We start from the raw sequence: 25555 nt of genomic DNA on the forward strand, positions 1-25555 counted from the left end.
CAGGCCATCCTATTTCTTTCTGGGAACCCTCAGACTTCCCCATGGCTAGGAACTGAACTCATAACAAGGGCCCGGGACCTTTCCTCCACCTCTGAAACCAGTGTCCATTCTGATCGGTCAGGCTTGTACAAAGTCAGTTATTAGATAACCTAGACTCTACTAATATGCATTCTGACCAATAATGCTGTAACATGTATTTTTCAGTAAATATTCACCCATGTTGCTTAGTGTCATTATCTAAACAAATTCTTTGCTTATTTGCTAGCTGTTTAAAAATGTTTTGCAATTTAATTCCCATTTCTTTGATATTAGTAAGCTAAACATTTGTTCACATATGTTTATCAACCATTTGCATTTCCTCCTTTGTAACTTTCATGCTTGTAATTTGGCCTGTTTTCCCATAGGAGGGAGGTCTTACTGCTCTTCTTTGTGACTTATAGATGTTCTTTAAAATTTTAAGATATTGACCCATTTTGTGTACATTTTTGTGCCTGCAGTTTGTAGTTTGCTTGTCTTTTAATTTTTCTAGCGATCTTTTTTTTGAAGTTTACTTTTCTTTTCTTTTTTTTTTTCCAAGCCAAACTGTATCCAGCTTTATTAAAGATACTTTTCATAAACAATCATGGTATTTCAGGCAGGACATGGGCAGACAATCGTTAACAGTACACAACAACTTTCAAACTCCCTTCTTCAATGGTCTACCAAAATCAGAAAGCCACTATAAAATCCAATGAAGTCTTCATGTGATGCTCTGAACAGAGAAAGTTTAGAGTGAGGGTTGACATTTCACATTTAGCATGTTGTTTAACAACTTTTCACAAGCCGACCCTGACTTTCAGGAAATGAAATGAAAATGACAGAATTTATCTGAAGATCCACAATCTACAAATGGAACTGCTGCTCTTTTGAGGGATGCCATCTCAGTGGTGGCACTGGAAAGTCCAGATTACCCAACATACTGGTTAGCAATTATTGGAGGTCAGGCCCCAAGAGGTGTCTGGGTTTAAGGGAGTTAAGACTATGCTGAAGGCAGAGAGGGAGAATAGGACATAAAAACAAATTAGTTTTTCCATACCACAAGGCATTTGTGCCAAGGTGGCTATGTGTCAACGTCAGGGAATCCCTCCTCCTGAGAACCAAGAGGAAGTCTCTCAAAACTAGAAGGGAAAGGTGTTTTCCTCATATGGATCTAGCTTTGGAGACATTCTATTAGTGACATATGCCCCCTTTCCCCCAAAAACAACAACGAAGTGTTCTGTGTGCTAACAACATAGCTTAAAAAAAAAAAAAAAAAAAGTAAAACAAAATTCTGCATTTTTATAAAACCTGATAAAAAATAGTATTTCAAACTATACAGTCACCAGAAGTACACAGTTATCAAAAATGCACACACTTCACTTGGCATCTCCAGCACCTTCAGCTCTCTGTGCCTGGTCTGTTTTGGCATCTCCGTTTTCTGCAGGATTATTCACCTCCTTGCCAGCGTCAGCTTTTCCCGTTTTCCCTTTGGGTACCTTCTCTCCCTTCTTTGCAGGGGCCTTTTTAGGCCTGGGCTCTGGCTTTGGAGGAGCAGGTTTAGCAGACAACCTCGCGGATCTTCTCTGTGGTTCGTCCTTTGCCTTGGCTTTACCTCCTTTAGCATCCCCTTCAGCCTTTCTCTTGGGCATGGTGGCGACGGCGGCTGGACGTAGGCGCTGGACGTAGGGATGCCCCGGCGCGTGGACTTTGGGCGGTCCCGGGGTCGTTCTCGCCCCCTCTTCGTCTGAAGTTTACTTTTAAATGTCAAAAATTGTCAATTTATACCATTGCTTTTGTGCTTAAAAAGTTTCCTCCTTCTATAATTGAGGTCAGAAAAATATTAAATTATATCTTCTAACTTTTTAAAGTGTTTAAAAAATATATATGTCAAACTCTTCAATCCATCTGGTATTAATTTTAACGTATGGTGAGAGACAGGGAGCTCCACGTATTTTGTTTCTAAATAGCCAGTCCCTCCAATTCTGTTGATTTTGATGCCTCCTGTATTTTACACTGCTTTTGGCTTATATGTCTATTTTTTAAACTTTTTGGAAAAAGAAGGGCCGTCCTATGTCAAAACTTTTTCCTTTTAAATATCTGTCTTCAGTTATTGAACAAATATGATGCCTTTATACTGTGAAAGTTTGCTGGGTTCATGTCATTGCTCTGAGCACAGGACTGAAGCAGAAATCTCAGGTATCGTGGGAACCATTCTTCCAGGACAGGATCACAGTGAAGCCACTCCATACTCTCTAAAACAGCGACAATTTGCTAGAACTTTTTGTTATGGCCTTTTGGATTAGGACGGGAATACTTTCCTAGAGAAAATGAAGTGAGAAGATTTCTTCAACAGCCCTGACTTCATAGACATTTGGATGGGACATAGTCTAATCTGGACTATAAAGTTGTGCTTTCATAAAAAAAAGTTTATAAAAGAAAAAAAAGAGTATGAATTTTCAAGAATTTATTTTCATTGACTTCATAAAAGAAAGACCCTCTGAATGAAAAGGATTCTTGGATCAAAAAAGAAATTCAATTACTTCTTCAAGCTCTAATGACAGTACTTTTCCATAGTTTTAAAAATACTTTGGGTGAAAGTTCCTTTTTGCTTCATGACCAAAGTGAGGGCAGGGAGCAGAGATAGTCTCCTGGAGAAACAATATCGCTTTGTTAATTTTGACCCCTCAATAATTCCAGGTGAGCCATTCTGAAGATTATAAAATTCCTTGCCTGGCATCATTGCATATTGATGTTTCACCAGCACAAAACTATGTATTTCCAATTAATTATCTTTTAACATATCATTTGACATTAAAAGTCTACACAATAACTTGTCTTTCTCTCCTGTGTCAGCCAGCACTGGCTCTCCAGCTGAGAAAAACCTGATGAGCATGTTTCAAAGAAACTTAGAGGTTTGTATAGTAAAAGAATACACAAAATTAGTCCATCTGAACAGTAAAGAGAAAATTTTATAATGAGTATCTTTAGAACTTTATTGTAATGCAATTTACAAGGAAAACAGATATAAGAGTATATCTTACAAGGTGACTTTATATAAAGAAGATCCAGCATTCTTGGTGCAGAGAACTTACAAGAAATGCATTTATTTTATTTTTTTTGTGTGTGCAAGAGAATTAATAATAGCACAGCTTATACCACCGATAACCTATTTTCTACCTCCTGTATGTGAAGTTGCAGGAAAAAAAGACAAAATTTAAATTTCAAACTTTATTTTAGGATTGATTGTGAATTATGTTATACTGTCAATATGTCAGGGTTTTTTTTATATTATGATTTTTGTTAGCCTATCATTTTTAAAGAAACCTCAAGCAAATAGCATTTAGAACTAATACATAAATCTGTCAGTAGCTTCAAGAGTGCTATAGTGTTTCAAAGAGAAAAGCATTGTTCTTTATCTTGCCTCAATATAGCAATGAAAGTGGGGCAGGCTAATTTAGTGCAAGTTTCCAAAGCAGCAAGTCATGTCACTAATGCTAAAAGCCCTTAATTTACATTTTCAGAAAAAAAAATTATAGAATTAAGTATCTTTGAACCAGCAAGACTGTTCATTACAGGAAGTTATTATTTTGATCAGGCTGTTGGTTTCTGAAGTCTCTTGGCAACAATACAAAAATAGCTTTCCCTTGTTAATAAAGAACAATCTGCAAAAACAAATTAGAAATGTGTTAAGAACAAAATAAACAGACATTTTATTTTTTAAACTTAGGGGCCTCTGAATTTCACAGACTTCTGGAATCTAGGGAGCTCCACCCAACTGCTACACATTTTATTGCCCTGTTATAGGTTTGGCATGAGAGGAATAATTTTCCAACTGCTGGAACAATATGAATCCACATTGTTCCAGAAGGAAAAAAAAAAAAAAAAAACCTTCTATCTTACATATTAAATTCCAATAGAGAAACAGTGTCTGTATCACTCTTCCCACTTTATGATGGAATTTGAGAACTAAGGGGAAAATTATATATATGAAAATGGTGTATCTGACTGTAGTTGAAACCTACATCTGGTGAAAGGATTTTTAAATCAGTGTAGAAAAGTCGATTCACAGAGCAAAGCTCCCATGTTGTGAAATCTCACTTACAGCAGCCACTCGAGGCCAGTCACCTGGGATTTGTTGAAATAACTCCTGTCTAGTTCTTACTGTTACATATTATACATGCATTGCTGGCTGCTAAAGAGAGCTTGGTGTAAGTCTGTCTGAGAAATAGTTCTCTGACTACTCACTCGCTTGGTCTAATGGTTCCTCCCAGGTGCTTAGAAATTCACATTGTCTCAATTGCCATTATAACCAACACACCTGTTTGGGTGGGGTGGGAAGAGGTTCTTAAAAAGTATGCAATTGCAATTTTTTATATTTATACAAAAGGATGATAAAATAAAGTAACAGAAAGTGACTACTCCATGTTTTCCCCCTATTCTATGAGTGAGAAAGAATATTTTTAAGCTGTTCATAAGATTTGTATGAACCAATTTTCTCAAGCGGAATTTAATCTTGGTGTTAGGATGGCCGGTCATATTTTGCCATCCTAAACTGAAGGCATGGTGCTGGAGCGAAATGCAGAAGGTCGGGGTGGAGAGGCTGAGTGGCTTGTTCAGGTTTACCTGGTCGGTTGGTAACATCATCACTCTAAAATGCATAAAGTATGCAGGTGTTGCTCTTGTGAAAGAATCAATGCCAGTAAGAACAGTGTCTGAATTTTGGACGGTTCTTATCTCTTTTGCTCAGACACGACTAGTCAAGCTCCCTTTTATTATAGTTGTCCTGTTCCCGTCCAGAGATGACATGCTTGCTGGAATGTCAGCCTAGAAAATTGTGTTTTTTCTGGCTTGGCCTCTCTACTTCCTGACGTCTGCATCTGTGCTGGTCTCAGCGCTGCTCCTTTGCTCTCACCGTTCCCTCTCCCTGGTCTCCACCCTCCCTCAGCGCTGACTTTACTTCCCTGGCCCCTGTCTGCTTCCCCCTGGCCAGCAGGCTGGTCTGTGGAAAGCCTGCAGGGAGAGCTCGGCTGGGGGCCTCTGCAGCCTCCCAGCTGGCTTGGAACAGCTGCACCCCTAGGCTCCCCGATGCATGCCCCTGACAGGTTGCAGGGGCCAGTGGCAAATGAAGACAGGAGAAGTTCAGTGCGATTTTTGGCTTCTGTCTCTGGAGAGGCAGGTAAAGCTAATGTTATAGTGCTAAGAACTAAAGCGTCCCACAAGACTGTGTAGTTCAGCCTTGGGCTTTCAGGTGGGAGAGATATCATTACACCCAAGAGGCACCTGAGGTCTTGAAAGGTTAAGTGATCTGCCCCAAATCTCACTGCTAACAAACGGTGTATGGCTGTGTGTGTGTGTGTGTGTGTGTGTGTGTGTTTGTGTGTGTGTGTATGAGTATGAGTATGAGTATGACAGAGAGACTAGAATGTTGTTTGCTTTCTTCTAGAGTAGATTTTTTTCCCCTTGTTTGGAGAAATTTGAAAAATACAGAAAATTACAAAGAATAATATAACGGTCAACTACACTCTCATCACACACATTTAAAACTGATACACATTTTGTAATATTTACTGCCTTTTTCTTTTTTTTATTTATATTCTTTTAAAACCAACACAGGAAAGGTATATGTTCATGCTCTTGGAGAAAAAGAATGGACCAAGAAAAGGAAAAAATATACATTAATTCTCTTAACAAAATGGCAGAAAAGACAAAGTAAACCTTATAGATAAAACCAAACTCCTGTAGACCACAAGTGCAATATTATTCCCTTCCTTTTCTCTTAGGAACAAAACAACAACCACTTTGAGTCTGATGAGGATTTTTTCAATATGACCTACACATGAATATCTATAAACTGTGCATGATATGGTTTTACATATGTTTCAGTGTCATACATACATTTAGTTTGGTCATTTTAACTGTCACACAGTGACACACTCTGTGTGCATTGCATATTTTATCTAGATATTGCCTTCTAAAATGTTCATTTATGATTTTGTCTATTTCAGACAATACCACAGTAAACATTCTTGTGCATTTTCTGAGTGCTTTCCTGGAGATGAAATTGCATGTGATCTTTGGTTACTCACATTTCCAATTGTCCTAAATTTTGCCAAATGGCTGTCCAAAGTGGCTGTAATTAATATATTCCTGCCAGCTTGCACGGGGACTTTCTGTTTCTGTAAATCCTTTCCAGCACTCAATAATGTTATTCATTTTAATTTTTCTAGAGCTGATCACAATATAGCTTATCATTTTTCAGTGCAAGTAAAAGGTAAGCAACCAGGTGAGTGTTCAGGACACTTTAACGTATATGGCAATATAGTTGTGCTGAGATGCTAAGGGTAGCATGACTCAACTCTACCACATGCAGAGGGCCCAGAAAATTAGCATTTTACCACATTTGTAACCTTTGTACTTTTTTTGAGGCATATTGATATTAATAATTTAGCTATTGTATGTTACTGGTAGTGATATAGATGCATTAGCCTTGTACCAAAAAGCATTTGGCAAATACAATTCTATATAGTCCATATCTGAATTTGTTTCACAAGTCAACTGCTTGATTATACAGATTAAAAAAAAACGAAAGGCCAGAGAATTTAAATGGCTTACCTAAGATATCACAGGAAAAGCTTCTTTTTAGGAAAATAAAATTCAAGAATGTTGAACAATTGGCAGAGAAACACCGAAATAAAAATAAATGACATTTACGGGACTCGGCCTCATGGAGCCCCCTGGTGATTTCCAGGCACAGCATCTACCTCTCAGCAGGTCCCATGTCTGCTGGTGACTTCCACCTGCACGGAGAGGAGCGCCTGGATGATAGAAAAGCTAAATAAAGATGGCCCAGATGAACAAATAAGTCAAATGGGCAAGCATATCAAACTCTCTACTATGTGTGCGCATGTGTTTAAACACGTCTTCAGAATATTCTGTCTCCCAAGCAACCATACACCCACCTTCTCCCTCTGCCGCTTCTCTTCCCTTTCCCTGTCCCTACGTGAGAATCTTAATTGCAGACTGACCCAAATAAGGAAGGAATTTGGATAAAGAGCATATAGACTGCAGAAAAACTGATGCTATGAAAAAACTTAAAGAACTAAAACAGGGAACATGAGTTGTAATCATTATAAGGACATGCGTAGATAAACTATTTAAAGTTTATGACAGAGATTATAACTATAATGCACACTACATCACAGGACAAATTACATTAAGTTTTATATCAATTATGTGAAGATGTAGGATCAATGACTTTTTTTAATAACTTTCCAATGGAACAAAATCTAGAACATTAAGTAAAACTGTGTCCAAAGTTTTGTTGTGTAAAATTGAAGAGATGTAAGTTTGATAGGGATAAGTATATTGATAAAAAAAGAACTTTTTTCCAGATGAAATGTGGAGGCCTATGAGCGCTATTATTCACGAGTGAGAGAATAGAGGACAGCTTACGTGTAGGAAGTCAACATGATGGTAAAGCTAGTCATTCCATGAGACTTTGGAGAATAAGTTATTTGGGAACCAAGACATATGTAAATGAATATTAAACTAATAAGCAATGAAAAGACAGGTGGAGAGACGCCACGGAAAAGAGGCCTGTGGTGGGGCTTGAGAACCCGTGTCCCAGCTCATGGTGTAATCCACAGAGCAGACAATAGGCTTTGGTTCCTGTGATTTCCCCCGCTGTGTGATTCACTGGGGTGCTGTAAGGGAGCAAGTATTCACACCACTGTTCTCAGTCAAAAGTCAAGCTTTGAAAGAGGAAATAAGGACTAACTTCCCATATTTGGAGGTAACAAATGTGGCAAGATGATACAATCTCCCTCTTTCAGAGGAGCTGGAGGTTTTACTAATAATGGTTATTACTCATCCAAAGGCCAACGCCTCTATTGGCACGGGGTCCCCTTGTACCTTACTGGAGGATTTCTTTTTTTGTTACTTAGCATTGATGTGCATATTAAAAACGTTTACGAAGCATTTTATAGTCATTATTTACTGCTCTTCGCAGCAACAGTTCAGTCCTGCTCTTTAAGCGGCGTGAACCAGCCACTCACTCACACACAGAACTGCTCTCTAAAAGGCTCCTCTCGAAATTGTTGGCTGAGCTACTGTTTAATCTTAATCAGAGTTAACTTTTATAAGTTGTTGTGGTCAAAAAAAAAAACAAAAACGATAGATAATTTAGCTTTCTTTTGTGCTTTTAAGCATTATGATGATAGCAGATCTGTAAGAAAAGAAAATTCCCTTAAAATTAAAGGCCATGTCTTTGGCTCTGGCAATTTCTCTTTGTTCAAAAATGAATAAGAAGATATTAAAGAAAAATACACAAGCACAAAAGGAGTCATTGAAATTTATTTTCCAAGCTATTTGTGGAACATAATATAGAAAAGAGTCAGAAACAGGACATGTTGCACTAAAGGGATTAAATGGAAAGACCAAAACGAGTTTATGCCTTTTAAATCTAATTGTTTTCAGCATTTACAATGCATTTATGGCATGACATTTATTAAAAATAGCATTGGTTAATTATTCAATGTTTAAGGAATTCAATAAAGTAAATGTCTTAGTTATGCTAGAAAATTATGTAGCAGGCTAGACCATGAAGAAAATGTATTAGGTTAATTTAAAATTTGGCTGATTTTTAATTCCTATCTTAAAGAAGAAAAGAGTTCTTATGATTCCAGCAAGCAGATAAATAGTCTATGAAGTACAATTCTGGGGGAACTGCTACATGACTTCGGTCATTTTAAGCTATACTGGAATCAACATTCAGGAACATTCCATGGGGGATTTCCTGCAATTGAACAATAAGTGAGACACCCCAGGAGAATCCCTTTCCATTTGGGGGATGGTTTCTCACGCTCCCTGTCTTAGTTTGTCTTCTGATTGAAAAAGAAATTCTAACGTATACTTGTCTTGTCAGTGCCTATGTTACAAAATGTGTGCATCAATTATGCAATAAAATAGGATTTGTTTAAAAAAAAGCAGAGAAATGAGGAAGAGAAGAGTATGAGAAACAGATTATTGAGAAAATATGCTAATTGGAAATTGATTCAAAATAATTTTATGGAGAATATTTTATTTCATTTGACTAAGGAAGCATCCTGAAATCTGCTGGTACTCCTCTTTTTTCAAAATTAAAATAGCTTTTTATGATAGTGATATAACATGGGACTTTGAAATTTATTCCATAAGGTACTTAGTCAAGTGGATTATGAGCACTCATGTGGGGTTGATTAACTGTTTTGTAAACAATTATTTACAGAATGAACATAATTTTTCCCATTCAGAGGATCTCCCCCCCCAACTATAGTGTTTTTTTCTAAATTTTAGAAATCACAACTGGCCTTATATGCTCTGTAACGATGGTACTATTACTCTGCCAAGAGATAGCAGAATTCCTACACGGTTTAAGTTAAAATGATACATTTTTGAGCATTTATTTATAGGCTCCCAGACATGGTGTTTCTCCATTGCCACAGTCAGAGCTAGGAACAAAGCCTGAGGATGTAGTTTCTAGTCTCTTATTCTAACAACACTCTATCCCCCTACAAAAAAAAAGTCATCTTACCTTGTCTGGAAAAAAAAGGGCCTTCGGCTCTAGTAAATTGCAGGGCTGTAATTTAAAAAGAAAAAAGGAAGAAAGAAAGAGAGAGAGAAAAAAAGTAAAGCAACTTGCATTCAAAAGGTTTAGGAGTCTAGTAGGACATACTGCTTTTATATCTTTGAGTACTGCTCAAAGATTTCTGCTGAAGTACTGTGCAATTTTCCCTAAGTGCATAGAGAACTCACATTCAAGCTTTTCTTTTCCTCTTTCCCCTCCTCTTACAGCAGAACACTTTCCCCCTTTCATTCTGCACTGGGCCTTAGAGGAAGGGGCAGGGTGCTTTCCGGAGGAGAAGGAAGTTGATCTTGGAAGGGGTGAGCACTGGGCTGCAGGCAGCCAGTGCTCTCTGCTGTCCTGCAATTGTGCACCCTCTTTGTAATGGGTTGAATACTCACATTTTGGCCGTGGGTTGTGTTTGTGTGTGTTGTTACATTTCTATCAGGCTTTACTTATTTGAGTGTGAAAATGGTTCCCGTAAATGTTTAAAAAACAGTTTTAAAAATGGTTTTTACTTATGATATGGACATTAGCATTCTTGTATGATCTATTTCTATATTGAGACTATGAGTGAGGAAGGGAGGTGTTGCTATACTGGGAAGAAGAACTAATCTTTGGCTTTTGGAGTTCATCAAATGCAAATCAATTTCAGAAGGTCTTTGCACAGGGATGCACAGCCTTAAATGCTACTGCTCCTGGGCTCGGACACCCTCCCCAAGCAGGAGATGACACAGTAGCCCCATCGTGCCCTTCCTGACTTGGTCAGCTCTTGTTTTTGTGCCTGGGTATCTTGTTTATGTTTTGTTAGGCTGTAAATTCAAGTTGGAGTTACTGAGTAGAGTTTACACATTTTGAAATATAAATGTATTTTTGAAATATATAGGTGTATGTGTATGCATAATTTCTACTTTGTTCATGGTCATTGCTGAAATATAGTTTTGATTTTTGCTGGTACAGGATGAGCCAAACCATATTCTCAATAACATGCAATATCATTTGTTGTGATATAAAAAAAGGTTATGACATATACCTCTAATGCATTACTTGGACAATTGTTTGCTTTTTTACCTGAGTCAGCCAGTGAATCGGTGAGTTCAGCAATGATAATAAATCACTCTTAGTGTTAGAGGCTCAGAACTCAGTCCTCAGGCCTTGTCTCTTCTGTCTTCATTTTCCCCCTCAGTGATTTCACCCAGTCTTGTGGTCTGCTTGCCTTTATGAGTTGAAGATGCCCAAATTTATATCCTCAGCTCAGATCTCACTTTGGAATTACAGGCTCACACTCACTTGCCTATGATATTCTACTTACAAGTCTAAGAGACATTTATTAACAATTCTCAGCAAATCCAGCTTCTGCTCTGCTCCCCAACATGCTCCACTGCAGCCTTCCTAATCTTGGTCTATGGTAACTCCAGCCTTCTAGTCGCTCTGGCTAAAAGTTCGGAGCCATCCTTGACTGCTCTCTTCCCTTCACACCCAGCATTCAAGCAGAGCAGAGCGCCAAGCCTCTCATTGCCCATCCTTCTGTGCTGGACTCAGCCACCCCTCGTGGTTTGCCTGGACGGCCATAATGGACCCATGATAGCCTGCCCACCTCTGCTCACATCCTACTGACTGGTCTCAACCCTGCAGCCAAACTTACCATTTTTAAACATCTGTGGGTGGATGCCACACCTCTGTTCAAACCCTTGCAATTGCTTTCCATTGCAGTCAGAAATAAAAGCCCATGATGGACATAGGATCCTACAGGACCCTCCCTGACGGGTGGGCCCCCCTACAGCCTGCCCCTGGCCTTGCTTCCTGCATCTCCACACTCCTCTGCCCCAAGGGCTTCCTTACAGCTCTGGGAATCTGCTGCTGCCTGATGCCTTTTGCATTGGCTGTTCTTTCTTCCTGAAAACATCCCTCCACGTGACCAATTCCCTCCTTTCCATTGTCTTTCCTCAAAGTCTCCTTCACAATGAGGTCTGTCCTAAGTTCCTTTTTCAAAACGCACCTCTCAGCCCCATATTCTCCATTACCTTGCCCTACATCCTGTCTCCTCTCTGCTGTCTAATACATCATAGGCTCATTTATTATGTTGTGTGTTTTCTTCCCCTCTTCTTGCCTCAGCTCCCCTATGAAAGATCCCTCGGTGCAGGGGTCATTGTGTGTTTTATTCTGAAGTATCCCAGGCACTAAGAACCGTGTGGGCACATAGAAGATGCTTAGTAAGTATGTCTTGAATGAATGAAATCTTACAGGCATTCAAAGTCAAAGAAATGATGTAGAAAATGAACAGCAGAAAATAAACATCTATTCCCTTAAGGTGCTCAAAAAACTTGGCGGGGAGAAGGGAACCCCAAATGAAAAATTCCAAGACCAAAACCCACAGAACTTCTCATGAAGCAAAAAGCACTAAGAGCCCTGAAATATAGGAGCCACATCTAGGATAAATATATTCAGGAAGACTGCAGACAACATTTAATGCCCTGCTCTCGGCTTGCAGGTGGTGGAGCCTTGCTCAGGCCACGCAGTAGCTGGTTCCCTGGAACACGTTGCTCGTGCAATGTTCATCGAGTGGGGATGGCTGAGCAGCCTCCTCTCTGGCTCTCCCACCTCCGAGCCTCCTCGCAAGCTGTTCCTCCTGCTTGGACACCCTTCCCCTCTTTTTTCACCTGGCCAGTGCTGACTTACCCTTCTGGTCCTGGTGTGCATAGCAGGTCCGCAGAGATCCTTCCCTGATCTCCCCTCTCCCACGAGCCTGGCTTTCCCTGCTCAGGGTGTTTGCAGCTCCTCCTTCTCCTTACATTGGCTTTGGAAGTCTTTATTCCTGGCCAGTCTGTGCATTCCTGAGGGCAAGGAGGAGGTTGGTTCTGTTCCCAGCCATTATCCTGACATGCAGCTGCCGTGCAATGCCTGTGGGATGCATACCAACAGCCACACCCCATCCAGGTTATAGCAGCAAGGATCATTGACGGAGAACCCCAGATCCGACTTCGACAGGGTTCTGACTTCTCAGGCCACCCATCTCCTGGTCCCACTGTCCCTAATACTTTATCCGCAGAGGAATGACTCATAAGAAATGTCTTGGAGGAGAAGAGAAAGGAGGAGATTGAAAATGAGCATGCCCTCACTTTACGTTACTATTTATTTAGTATATGTCAAGGGCTTATTGGGATACAAAATTCCAAAAGACTTTTCCTGCTTATGAAGAATTCAGAGCCTGGTTGGGGGGAAGACAGTGAAAATTATGTGAAATACTGAAACAAATGATATTAGACAGCTGTATTAACATGGGTGTGGCAGTGCCGGGCTTGGGCGGGACAGCACCCAGGACCGGAGGTAAGTAAGCCCACGCTGAGCAGCTGGAGCGGGGGTGGCTGAGTATGGCCTGGGGGACAAATCCCTCCCCTCTCCTCTGCTTGCTTTTGTGTGGCCTGGGAGGTAAAAATGGTTTTTATATGTTTCAATGTTGGGAAGAAAAATAATATTTGATGACACATGTAAATTTTATAAAATTCAAATTTCAGCATCCATAAATAAAGTTTTATTGGAACACAGCCATGTCCATTCATTTATGTCCAAGAACAGGGTAGTGCAACAGAACCTGTATTGTTTAATAGCCATAAATATTTTACTAATTGTCCTTTTACAGAAGAAAACTTACTGATGCCTCAGTTAGAAGAAAGAGCATGTGCAAAGGCCCAGCTGCAAGCGTTTCAGCTTGGCTGCAGTGTAAGATGTATTTGTGTGCGTGTGTGTGTCTGTGTGTGGTAGGAGGGGCCAGCATGTGCTAAGAAAAGCAGGATATATCAGGAAGTGAGGCTGAAGAGAGAGGCAGGGTACAATCTGGAGCAGATTTGGTTTACAGTGGGGTGCTAATGTAGGGACTGACGCAGTGGAGTGGCCAGCGCAGACTTGTGCATTGCCCAGCTGACCCTTTGTGCATGTGTGGAACGGTCTGGCAGGAAGGGATTGAGAGACTTCAGCCAACATGATAATCCTGTCATTGTCATTACATTATCCCACTTTTTATAACTTCACCCAAACCATACCCAATCTATAGCATTCACTTTTTTCCTCTGTTCTTTCATGAAACACTTCAAAACTATTATCTTAGTCAAGAGGATTACTTCACTTTTGTTAGGAGAAAAAAAGAAAAAAAATAGATATCTCCTCTCTCTCTATCTCCATCTCTACATGACTATCTATTGGGAGAGTATTTTAGGGGAAAATGCCGCATTTAAGTTACGATACAGTGTGATTCACAATCTTTTTGCTTTTGTTTGTTTATTTCTAGATCAATTTTCCAGGACTATCTCCAACCCATTATCCTGGAACAATTTCTCTGAAAGATTCCTTTGGCTTCAAAGAAGACTACTTGTAGAGAAATGGCAGGAGAAATAGGCCCCATATGGGGACGTTATCAACATCCACATGTTCACATCTCTGGAAATGTTCACATTTTAATATCGCAGAGTTAGCAGGCTCTGGCCCGCTTTTGGGGGCACTCTTTGAGGTGTATCGTTCACCTATAGTTCATACTATACTTCAAAGAGAGTGCAATTCATGAATGCAGCTGCAGAACATTGAAAATATTATCCCCACCACTGTGGTCTCCTCCAGTTTTGTCTTTAAAATAACGAAAATCAAATGTCAACCCATGGTTCGGAATAGTAAGGGCAGGAGCATTTCTAGACACAGAGGTCGATCTATGCTGTATTTCATCTAAGGACAGACTTCCCCTTGCTTTTAAATTGTAATTGTAAGGTTTGACTTTGCTGTCATTCAGGGAAGTGTTCATGTTGATGAGGAAAATATTACATTTAAATATCAGTGTCTTTGATGGAAAAGGCGGAAGAAGATGTATTATAGTTTCCCCTTAACATTCATCATGAGTTCCGCTGGCTTGGAGAAAATGGAAGGTCAAGCTTTTAAATATTCTTTGTGTTGGTTGATTTTTCTAATAATTTTTTCTTTACTTCATTTATCTTTTATTTGCTTCAAAAATGACAGCTATTAATGACATAGCCACCATTTAAAAAACATGAAATACCATTCTTTTAAAAAGGTTATGCATATTATTAAAGTTATATGAAAACATTATATGTTATATAAATGATGACATGCTATTTTGTTTATTAGCATTAAATAATGAATTGCAATCACTGTTCACATTAATGCATTGATATTTTCTAGAATATGTCTCTGAGGGGCTCAGGGACCTCATTATCACCATTTTCTACAAAATATCAGACTTCTAATTTGTGGCCTCATGTTGGGTTGTCAGTTGTATAGCACATACATAATGTGAGGTTTTGTTTTTTTTTTCCCTTGGGTGTGAAGGAGCAGTGTGGTCACCCAGCCTTGAATAATAACAAAACAGTTAGAAAATATAGATGGAATGACAGTAAAAGTACATGAGATTTTATTACTGTTTAAAGTTCATATTTATAGTAATTGTTGCTTAGGAATAAAACAGAAATGATGAACTACAGAAGATTAGTATTAGTAAATTTAATAATTAAGACTCTTTTGGTTGTAAATTAAAGAATACCCAATTCAAACTGGCCCATCTAACTATCAGCTGTATTGGCTGGATGCAGGGTCTCAAAAGAAGTCATCAGGTTTCAGACTTTTTTCTACTTCCATCCCTTGATTTTACTTCTGTGGTCACAAAATGGTGACCACCAGATTCTAAATCAGATTAAATAATTTCTTTTTCTTATCAAAGGGGAAGAATGAGATTCTCCTTCCCAGTACTCTCCCCTTAAACTCACGTTGCCTGTCAATGCCCTGTTGAGAGGAAGGCAGCGGGCTGGCCAGTGAGGGCTGGGGCACACGCCCCATCATGCTCCAGGTGGACATCCAAGGGCCATGGAGGGGATGGGTTTCTGGAGAGAATCTGAGTGCAGTTACTGGAAGACTTTGACAGTTCTGGTATGAACCTCTGTTGTTCATACTCTAGTATGTATTATACTTAGAAAGAATATTTTTGACAACCTCTGCTTCAGGGGTCAACTTGAGGGTAGTGACAGGGTTTAGGACAAGCTGTCCTGAAATACGGCACCTTGGCATTTGAGGAAACAGCAGAAGCAGGAAACTCTCCTTCTCTTTGCCGATCTTTCCTGAAGCAAGCCATAAAAAGATTCTCTGATCTTCTTCTAGAGTAGGTCATAAGACCCTCATTGCAGAGGGATCTTCCCTATACCTGGGGGTAAGGAATGAAGACATGGAAATGCCAAGCAGAATCTGAGCAAAGAGGCTTTGCTAAGTTGCCCGCAGTTTGTTACTATTAGATCGTACAGTCTTTGTCCAGTTATGTTTCTACACGACTCTCCACTCTTCCTCAAACCTAAGCAGAAACATACACAGAGTTCCTTGTTTTTTAGGCATCTTCATTTCTGAAGGCTCTCGTTTCATGTAAAACTTATATTAAATAAATTTTTTGTGCTTCTCTCTGATTAATCTGTATTTTATTAAAGGTGCCTCAGCCATGAACCTTGAGATGGGTGAGAAAAAAATATTGCTTTTTTCTCCCTTACAAGAGTAAAGAATGATGCTGATGAGATCAAGAAACTTTCCTTAGAGAACATTAGTACTCGTCATTTGTCTCCTTTATTCTAAACAGAGGGGCACGGGTGATTCCCTTGGCTTTCTGCCTGCTGAGCAGGATCTCAAAAGAAACATTGTGGACCCGAGAGATCCAGATGGTGAGAGGCCTCAGCTGCCAGTCCCAGAGGGAAGAGCAGGGCCTGAGACCTGAGACCTGTGTGGTCGCTCAGAGATCCACACTCAGAAGGACCCACACTCGGTTTAATGCTCCGTTGTTGCCATCTCAAAAAGTTTTAACAGTTTTAAGAGTCTCTGCATTTTTATTTGGCATGGGTCTTGCAAATTACATAGGCAGTCCTAGCGAAAGGCCATAGCTACACTGGGACCTAGAAGAACAGATGTAAGCCATGGAGAAGCAGCCAGCTTGAGGGGTGTTGCCATGGTGACCCCATCTGGAAGCACGCACTGCCTGCAGAAGGAGTACCCCTGGTGCAGATGCTGAGTGCTGACTCAAGTGACAGTCAGAGAAAGAATTTCAACCTCATTAAAGGAACCATAATGAGACATCTTCATCCAGGTGGTGTCTCCAGAGCACTCTCAAATGCATTCCCAGACAAAAAGAGGTGCCCTTAAAGATCCCAAAGTCCAAAGGAAAAAGTTCAGAGAACACAGAGCTTTTCTGTCCACTCTCCACTCCTTGTTCTCCCAGCCCACCCCAGTCAGGGAAGAGCCAGAAGGCAGCCTCCTGGGGACGAGGGTGGGGTGAGAAAAGGAGAAGGCTTTGAAAGGGAGGAGGAGCTCACCCCATGTCCACTGGGGGTCTCCACAAAGCAGGCCCAAGGGGTGGGAGGGAGAAGGAACAAGGAGAGAAGCTTGAACTCCAAATGAAGTTCAGAATTTGGACAGTTACAAGGTTTTGGACAATTAAATTGCTAGAATTGTACTGTTTTTTTTTTTTTTATTACTAAAACAACTGGAGGATTTTCCTTCTCTCAGAGTGAGAAGTGTCACGTGACCTGTTTGAGACGCCACCCAAGGATCAGAGAACAGTCTACAGAGAGGGGTTTTCATGGGCAGTAACTAGAAAGGACAGCATTGTTTTCTCCCTGTAGTCACTGGAATAGCACCCGCTCAACTCAGCAAAGAAGGCTGTGGAAGATCTTTTCTTGTAAATCATATTAGTAATTTTACATACAAAATATCTGTCTCGACCTTGTTTTTAAAACAATAAAATGCAAAATTTTTATTAGCACCATAAAAGAAATTGCATGTAAATTAGTATTAGCAAAAAACATTTTATGAAGATGTTGCTTCCAAAAGGCTCCATTCATGGTGATCGGTGGTATTTGACAGCCAAGGAAAACCCACCACGCTTGGGACTAAAAGTAGAGCAATATCTCCATTTGGCGATAATTGAATCTCAGTTGCGGTAGCTTATCCTATCAGGGTCTTACCCACCTTGTTAAAGAGAGGAAATTAAGTGCACTAACCAGAAAGTCTCAAGGTACATTAAGGTTGTGACAGAAACTAATAATAAGGAAATTCACAGTTTAAACTGACCTCCCATCCACACACTCAAAGGAACATATAAAGGAAGTGGTTCAGAAGACACCCCGTGGTGCCTAGGTATTGGAAGTCAACCTTAACTATAAATTTCCTTGTTTTCATTAGCTTGGGTTACAACAAGCTGAACATTTTTTGGATGCCCTTTTAGGTATGGGAACTTCCTTTGTTTTTCTTACAAGTTCCATGCTAAGAGAACTTCTGTAATCAGTAATCACACATTTTATTTCTATTTTATGTCATTTCACAATGAAAGACAAACTTAGCCATTATCTCATAATTACCTATCCTGTATAACAATACTTTCTTTGTGTCACAAGACATTCTTCTAAGGATTGGTAGAACTGGTTGAGCAGGTTCCCCTATAGCAAAAACCAATTCAAATGGTGGTTCACAAATGGAATCTCAAGTATTTATTTTCACATACGAGTTGGCAAACATGAAATACATAACCAGCAAACATTTTTTTCTGAACATTCAAAGGTAGCATAAAATCGGTGTCTGGGAATAAAACACAAACACCCCAGGTATTTAGTGATCAGTGAAAACAAAAACAGTGCTGGTAAATCTCTGAGTGCTGGAGACTGCAGCCTGTTTTGATGGCAAACTTGAGGTTTACCTGTGGCCAACGGGGTTGAAGCTTTGGCTCTATTTTATTTCTTAAAAAATTTAAATGACTCAAAAATTAGCATGTGAATATTATTGAATTCATTTACTAACTAAACACTGAAATTACATGGTTTATTTTTTTGATGACCCAAGTGAGTATGACATTTCATTCCATTCTGTCTTCACTGGCATCAGTGTACCTGAAAGAAATGCACCCCATGTTATAATACTCCAACTTTAAAATTATATTTTTTATATTAAAATGGAAAACAAAGACACATAAAAGGTAAAAGTTTCAGGTAAAATTCCTCAGCTCCTTTTACCATAAAATAACATTAGATCAACATCATTAAACACTAGCATAACTCTTATCCCTAAGCTTCTTCCAAGTAAACAACCCCCTAGGATATCAGTTTTCTGCAGTGATGTGCTTAGGAAAAGAGCCTTAGTTTCTATGCCAAGAATAAAATTCTAGCTCCCAAATATTTGCATATGTAAACATTTTCAAATTCATGTTTTATATACATGCTAAACCTCTTGGTGTTTATACATGCTTTTGTGATTAGTCTTCAAACTTTTTTTGGCCAGATATGTACTAGAAGATAAAATAAAAAGAGCAATAAGGAGAATTTTGAGCTTTATTAGCACTTAAAATTATGCTTAGCTCTTAAGAAGAAAAGTTATAAAAAACTGAATATCCTGGGTAAAAGTATTTGTAATTTTAATTTTAGCTGTCCTCAGATTCATAACCCAAATTTGTCAGGATCTCTTAATTTGGTAGCAGGGGAGTCATTGGCTGAGACACAAGCTAAAAGATGCACCATCCTCGTGGGATATGATGGCTTTTCTTTTTTCTCCGATTGAGGCAAATTCAACTAGATTAGTTTATGGGTCCTCAAGTCTAAGAGCTGACTGTGGATGCATTGTGAGGAGTTAAAAATGGCCATGTATAGGCACACCTGATTATATCTAACTCAACCTAAAAAATTCAAATTCCGAGTGTTGGGGAAATATAAGAACTTCCTGATAAGGTGTGATTTGGCTTTTGCAAATAAAAGGATTGTATCTAAGTTCCATATTACTTCAATGCCTATGAACTTCACTGCATAGATAATTTATAGAAGACTTGCTTGAATAATTATCTTGAAAAGAAGTTAGGAATATCAGTCATTTCAAAGACTGAATCAATTGTTTTCCATGGTCCCAAAGAGAGCAGCCATTGTTATACATGTTCTGCTCTTTTGTCAACTGTTAATGTTTGGTTCTCTGTACTTATAGCCCATTAATTTAGTGACCCAAGGCACACACTAGCTTTAGTGCTCCTCTCAGATCCTTGGGGGTTCTTCTGAGAAAATGTATTAATAGGAGAAATTCTGTGCTAATTCTGTCACTGATTCTTCCACTGCACATTCTTCAACAATCTTCCCTTTGAGAAAAAAAAAACCTGTTATTTCATCCTCTGTCATTCTTCAGCATATTGTGGGAGATAAGGCTTATTCATCCTTTCATCAATCATTTATTGAACATTTACTCTGTGCCAGGTATTTTGTTAGTACTAGGAACCCAAAGAAAGATCATACTCTCACCCTGAAAGAGCCTATGGTATATTTATGTCTTAGTCCATTTGGGCTGCTATAACAAAATATCATAATCTGGGTGGCTTAGAAACAACAGGAACTTATTTTTAACAGTCCTGGAGGCTGGGAAGTTCAAAATTAAGGCACTGGCAGATTCAGTGTCTGGCAAGGGGCTGTTCCTGGTTCATAGACAGTGCCTTCTTGTCGGGTCTGTACCTGGTGGAAGGGACACTGTTTAAGGTCATTTTATTAAATAATAAGGGCACTAATCCCATTTATGACCTAATTGCCTCCTAAATCCTCGCCTCTTTTTTTTTTTTTGCCTCACCTCTTAATACTATCCATTACCTTGAGTGTTAAGATTTCACCATATGATTTTTCGGGAGACACAAACATTCAGATCATAGAAATTTATATATGCTAATATGTGTCACATTTATGCATGCATATAGGGATGAGAACTTCATGAAATAATATCTTTATAAAGAAGACTTTTAATATTATGGTTTGCTTTTACACCTATATAATGGATGTGGCCAGATAAGTACATTAATGTTGATGGTGGAGATTATGGTGGCGCCAATAGTATGATGGTTATTTCCAAAGTCTAGGTTTCAGTGCAGAAGATAAAGACATAACTATTATCAATTGGGGAGTAATATTATACTAGATAGAGAAAAAGAATTGCAGAAAAAGAGGTATACAGAACCCCTGAACAATCAAAGTGGTCTCTGAAAGGGATGCAATTGTATTCTAAGGGAATCGAAACTGTTATCAGTTATCAACAGAGAAAATAAATTGGCACCCTCATTTTTTAATATATCTCCTAAAAATCAATCAGCACCTATTGACACCTGACAACCCTTTTAAGTTTTCCTATATTAGGAATAAGCTCAGCCACAAGCTTAATGGGCATCTATTGATTTAGTGTCTTTGAAAATGAAAGTTTAGATTGGTGTGTTGGAGGATGAGTGTTGAGAAGCATTTGAGATGGTTTGTTATATACCCAAAATATAGCTCTGGACTTCAGGAGATTCACCTTGGCCTCCTACAGGACAGCAGACCATTACTTGGCACTTCTCCATATAAAGTTGTTTTGATATTCCAAAGACTTTAACGGAAACCTATTAGGACCTATAATGTTTTTTAACTGTTTTAGGAGAATGGCAGTTGTCTAAGGAATCAATTTCCAGCCCAAACAAATTTAGTTTTTTGTTTTTTTAAAAAGTTCAAAGTATTATGGGGGTACAAATGTTTTTGGTTATATGGATTGCTTTTGTAATGATTGCATCAGTGTTAAATGTGTGCCCATCACAGATAGTGTTCATTATACCTGCTAGGTAGATTTTTGCCCATCTCATCCTCCCCCTGCTTGATTTCCATTGAGTTTTACTTCTCTCTGTGCACTTGTGTGCTCATCAGTTAGCTCCAATTTAATAGTGAGTACATGCAGTGTTTGTTTTTCCATTCTTTACGTGCTTCACTTAGGATAATGGTCTCCAGTTCCATCCAAATTGTTATAAAAGGCATTAAATCATCCTGCTTCACGGCTGAGTAGTATTCCATGACGTACATATGCCACAGTTTGTTAATCATTTAGTTGTTAAGGGAATGCTATAGTTTGAATGTATGTGTCCCTCAAAAATTCATATATTGGAACTTAACCTCTAAGGTGATGGTACTAAGAGGTGAGACCCTTATACAAGGTCTTGAAGGAGTGAGTTTGTCCCATTTAAGTCCTTCTGCTATGTGAGGACACAGCATTCATCTCCTTTGGAGGGTGCAGCAACAAGGCACTGAGCTGCAAGCAGATAGTGAGCCCTTAGCAGACACCAAATCTGCTAGGGTCTAGACCCAGCCTCCATAACTGATAGAAATAAATTTCTATTATTTATAAATTGCCCAGCCTAAGGTAATTTGCTATAGCAACAGGAATGAACTAAACAGGCAATAATAATGATAGTATCTCTCATTTTGATTGAGATCTTAGAACGTGTTGTATATTAGAAGTAGAACCTTTATAAACATTATTTGAACCTTAAAATAGTCACGCATAGTTGGTATAATTAATTTGCCTTTACAAATTAGGAAGCTGAGTTTCAGAAAGGTCAAATAGTTTATCTATGACTCCATAGATTGAAAGTGTCAGAATTGGGGTTAAAATCCAGGCATGTCTCTAAAACCTGTGTTTTCACCATTATTCCCTATGGCCAACAAGAAGATGGACTTTATACCATAAACTACAGGGCAAGGCATTTTTAGACATAGAGTTCTTTATTTCTGATATTTTCTTATGCTCTGAGTAAACCTCAATTGTAACAATAAACTGTTTAATAGCTTTGGATGGGCCCAGCTGTCTTGGTAGCAGAAGTGTCTTGATTCATAGGGTGATCATGCTTTATTGCAATTTTATTCATGGTTGCACTTAGAGCTTTTGCTAGTTGACTCAAATCTAGGAAATTTGGTAGCAAACTACGGGTAGACCAATTTGTTTCTCGTGGAATTGTTGAGACAAAAGGGCATCTGAGAGAGCAGAGGTGAAACTTCTGAGCAAAGGCTTTGAGCTGTTGATTTGCTGCTGTAATACATTTGTCAAATGCTTTGTCCTGAATATATGAGCTCTTGATGATAACTCGTGAACTGCTATAAAATGCGTTCAGAGGCAGAGATAAAAGGAACTATGTCAGACCTGATAATGCAGTTGCTATGTTTGAAGCATTATATTATAAACAATTTTATTTTTGCTATTATTGTCCTTCCCTGATATTTTAGGGACTTAATTTTGTCACAATTGCCTTTGAATGATGTTTACCACAGATTGATGTATTAGTTATTAAGTTTTTATTGTCACATAAAAATTCCCATTTACTCAAGAGAAGAACTGTATATAAATCAAAACTGAATAAAATAATGGCTTAGAGGGTATAATGTATTAGTATTATGACTTTAATTAACTTGTTCATAATAATGAGTATGTGAGTTACCCATGGTTCTGCTTCGGTATATATATACTATATAAAAAGTCGGAGTTTGCTCACCTTGAGCATGTTCAATAAATATCAACAATCTCAATTCAGTGAACCCCAGTATTTCTGTATTCATGAAAAAATGAAATGTTATGCAAAATAATTTTTAATCATGTTTTCCCATGATGTGCAAGAGAATCATATCAACATTTACTCCATGACTTGCAGTACGAGTCCCTTCACCATGATTGAGCTAATTTTAAACACAATAAAATTCTTTCATTTTAAGTACCTGTATACATGTACAGTTTGATAAATCTGGGTAATTTATACATTGTATCATGTACCCACCAACACAACAAATACGTAGGGCATTTCCATCACCCTAACAGGGTTCTCCTGCCCCCAGTCTCAGGGAACCACTGATATGTTTTCTGTTACAACTATTTTAGTTTTCCTAAAATTCCATATGAATGGAATTATATAATATACATCCTGCATTAGTCAGGGTTCTTCAGAGAAATGGGACCTAAAAGATGTGCGTGCATATATTTATGTGCTATATATTTTTTAAGGAATGGACTCCTTTAATTATGGGGCCCAACGAGTCTAAAATTTTCAGGAGAGTCCAGGAGGCTGGAAATTCTGACAATAGCAGAGGGTTTAATGTACTTGGAACCAAAGGCAGTACAAAGGGAGAATTGCTGAGTTTTTCATGCACCTCAGTTTCTTAGGGCCTTCAAATGATTGGAAGAGCCTAACATACATTATGGATGTAATCATCTTTATTCAAAGTCTACTGATTTAAATGTTAATCATATCTTAAAAAAAAATCTCAAGCAATATATATACTGGTGTTTGACCAAACAACCAGGCACCATAGCCTTGTCAAGTTGACATATAAAATTACCCAGTACGAAGCCTTTTTGTATTTAATTTCATTCACTTAAGTATAATGTTTATGATGAAGCTCTGGGTGAAAGAATGGCAAAATCATTGATGCTTTATGAAAAGTTTATGAGGACAATGCCCCAAAGAAGTCAGCAGTTTACACATAGTTAACTTGTCTTAAACAGAGTTAAGATGGTATTAAAGATGAAGCCTGCAGTGGCAGATCATCCACATCAACTTGTGAAGAAAAAATTAATCTTGTTAGTGTCCTAATTGAAAACCACCGACAATTAACAGTACAAGCCATAGTCAACACCATAGATGTCTTAACTGGTTCAGCTTATACAATTCCAACTGAAAAATTAAAGTTCAGCAAACTTTCCACTCAATAGGTGTCAAAACTGTTGTGCCCAGATCAGATACAGACAAGAACGGAAATTTCAATGGAAATTGTAAACATGTGGGATCAAGATCCTGAAGCATTTTTTTGAAGAATTGTAACAGGAGATGAAACATGGCTTTGCTAGTAAAATCCCAAAGACAAAGCACAATCAAAGCAATGGCTACCAAGAATGGACGTGTCCAGTCAAAGCAAAAGTGGACTGGTCAAAAGCAAAGGTTATGGCAACAGGTTTTTGGGATGTTCAAGGCATTTTTCCTGTTGACTGTCTGGAAGGCCAAAGAACAATAACAGCTGCTTATTATGAGAGTGTTTTGAGACAGCCAGCCAAAGCTTCAGCAGGAAAACATCAGGGAAAGCTTCATCAGAGAGTCCTTCACTACAACTCTCCTGCTCATTCCTCTCATCACACAAGGGCAATTTTGGGAGAGTTTTGAGTAGAAATCATTAGGCATCCACTTTACAGTCCTTATTGCCTCCTTCTGACTTCTTTTTTTCCCCCTAAACTTAAAAGATCTTTAAATGGCACCCATTTTTCTTCAGTTAATAATGTAGAAAAGGACAGCATTGACACAGTTAAATTCCCAAGCCCCTTATTTCTTTAGGGGTGGACTAAATGGCTGGTTTCATTGCTTACAGAAATGTCTTGAACTTGATGGAGCTTATGTTGAGAGATAAAGTTTATATTTTTTATTTTTATCTTTGAATTCCATTTTTCCCCACAAACTTTTTAAAGTCTCTTCTTATTATCCTCAATTAATTCCAATCATAAGATTATTCTAATAATAATAAACATGCAAAAGAGCACTTTCTAAACATGTTTTTATATATGCTATCTCATTTATTATTTATAAAATTGTATGATGTAAATGTTTTTAGCTCCATTTTGCAGATGAAAAAGTTGAAATTGGCCGGGCGCGGTGGCTCACGCCTGTAATCCTAGCACTCTGGGAGGCCGAGGCGGGTGGATCGCTCAAGGTCAGGAGTTCGAGACCAGCCTGAGCGAGACCCCGTCTCTACTAAAAAATAGACATTATATGGACAACTAAAAATCTATATAAAAAAAAAATTAGCCGGGCATAGTGGCGCATGCCTGTAGTCCCAGCTACTTGGGAGGCTGAGGCAGTAGGATCGATCGCTTAAGCCGAGGAGTCTGAGGTTGCTGTGAGCTAAGCTGATGCCACGGCACTCACTCTAGCCTGGGCAACAAAGTGAGACTCTGTCTCAACAAAAAAAAAAAAAAAAAAAAAAGAAAAAAAAAAGAAAAAGTTGAAATTTAAGGATATGTAAAGACTTGCCTAAGATGACTACAGTAGGAAGTTCCTAAGGGAGATTCAGACCGGCATATTCTGACTCCAGGCTCAAGTAGCTCTATTCACTGGTGATAGTC

General features: G+C 38.6%; 1 pseudogene; it reads right to left on the minus strand.

The window, feature by feature from the left end:
* Positions 1 to 1228: 1228 nt before the first annotated feature.
* Positions 1229 to 1695, minus strand: LOC138382581 (non-histone chromosomal protein HMG-17 pseudogene; annotated as a pseudogene).
* Positions 1696 to 25555: the final 23860 nt, after the last annotated feature.

Source organism: Eulemur rufifrons, chromosome 4 (genome assembly GCF_041146395.1).
Source record: "Eulemur rufifrons isolate Redbay chromosome 4, OSU_ERuf_1, whole genome shotgun sequence".
NCBI classification, from domain to species: domain Eukaryota; kingdom Metazoa; phylum Chordata; class Mammalia; order Primates; family Lemuridae; genus Eulemur; species Eulemur rufifrons.